Raw genomic sequence first — 1689 nt, forward strand, 5'->3', positions numbered from 1 at the left:
AAGACTTTGTTCATTTTGTAAAATTCTTTTTTGTTTAATTTTGTCTGACTAGGTTAGTTTGAAAGACCAAAATTTTGAGTTCTGAATTTTTTCTTCTGCTTGGTCCAGTCTATTGATAAGTTTATACACACACACACACACACACACACACACACACACACACACACACACACACACATCTATATAGATTTTATTGTGTCTTAGGTTTTGGGGTACATGTGAAGAACATGCGAGATTGTTGCATAGGTACATGCACAGCAATGTGGTTTGCTACCTTCCTCTCCATCACCTATATCTGGCATTTTTCCCCAAGTTATCCCTCCCCAACTCCTCAACCCCCCACGGTCCCTCCCTTGGCCACCACCAACAGACCCCAGTGTGTAATGATCCCCTCCCTGTGTCCTTGTGTTCTCATTGTTCATCACCTGCCTATGAGTGAGAACATGTGGTGTCTGATTTTCTGTTCTTGTGTCAGTTTGCTGAGAATGATGATTTCCAGGTTCATACACCTCCATACAAAGGACACAAACTCATCAATTTTTATGGCTGCATAGCATTCCATGGTGTACATGTGCCACATTTTCCTTGTCCAGTCTATCACCAATGGGTGTTTTGGTTGGTTCCAGATCTTTGCTGTTGTAAACAGTGCCACTATGAACATACGTGTGCATGTGTCTTTATAATAGAATGATTTGTAATGCTTTGGGTATATACTCAGTAATGGGATTGTGGGGTCAAATTGAATCTCTGTTTCTAGGTCCTTGAGGAAGTGCCACACTGCCTTCCACAATGGTTAAACTAGTTTACAGTCCCGCCAAGAGTGTAAAAGTGTTTCCGTTTCTCCACATCCTCTCCTGCATCTGTTGTCTCCAGATGTTTTGACTATCACCATTCTAACTGGCATGAGGTGGTTTTGATTTGCATTTCTCTAATAATCAGTGATGGTGAACATTTTATCATATGTTTGTTATTGACCTCATATATGTCTTCTTTTGAAAAGTGTCTGTTCATATCCTTTGACAACTTTTATATGGGTTTGTTTGGCTTTTTTTTGTTGTTGTAAATCTGTTTTGGTTCTTTGTAGATTCTGGATATTAGCCATTTGTCAGATGGGTAGATTGCAAAAAGTTTATTCCCATTCTGTTGGTTGCCAGTTCACTGTAATGATTGTTTCTTTTTCTGTGCAAAAACTCCAGCGTTTAATTAGGCTCCATTTGTCTATTTTGGCTTTTGTTGCCATTGCTTTTGGTGTTTTAGTCATGAAGTCCTTGCCTATGCCTATGTCCTGAATGGTTTTATCCAGGTTTTCTTCTAGGGTTTTTATGGCGTTAGGTCTTATGTTTAAGTCTTTAACCCATCTGGAGTTAATTTTAGTGTAAGGTTTCAGGAAGCGGTCCAGTTTCTGCTTTCTGCACATAGCTAGCCAGTTTTCCCAACACCATTTATTAAACAGGGTATCCTTTCCCCATTGTTTGTTTTTGTCAGGTTCATCAATGATCAGATGGTTGTAGATGTATGGTGTTGCCCTCATGCCTCTGTTCTGTTCCATTGGTCTATATCTCTGTTTTGGTACCAGTACCATGCTGTTTTGATTACTGTAGCCTTGTAGTATAGTTCAAAATCAGGTAGCGTGATGCCTCTGGCTTTTTTCTTCTTGCTTAGGATTGTCTTGGCTATGCAGGCTCTTTT

Source organism: Callithrix jacchus, chromosome 17 (assembly GCF_049354715.1).
Source record: "Callithrix jacchus isolate 240 chromosome 17, calJac240_pri, whole genome shotgun sequence".
Classification (NCBI taxonomy): domain Eukaryota; kingdom Metazoa; phylum Chordata; class Mammalia; order Primates; family Cebidae; genus Callithrix; species Callithrix jacchus.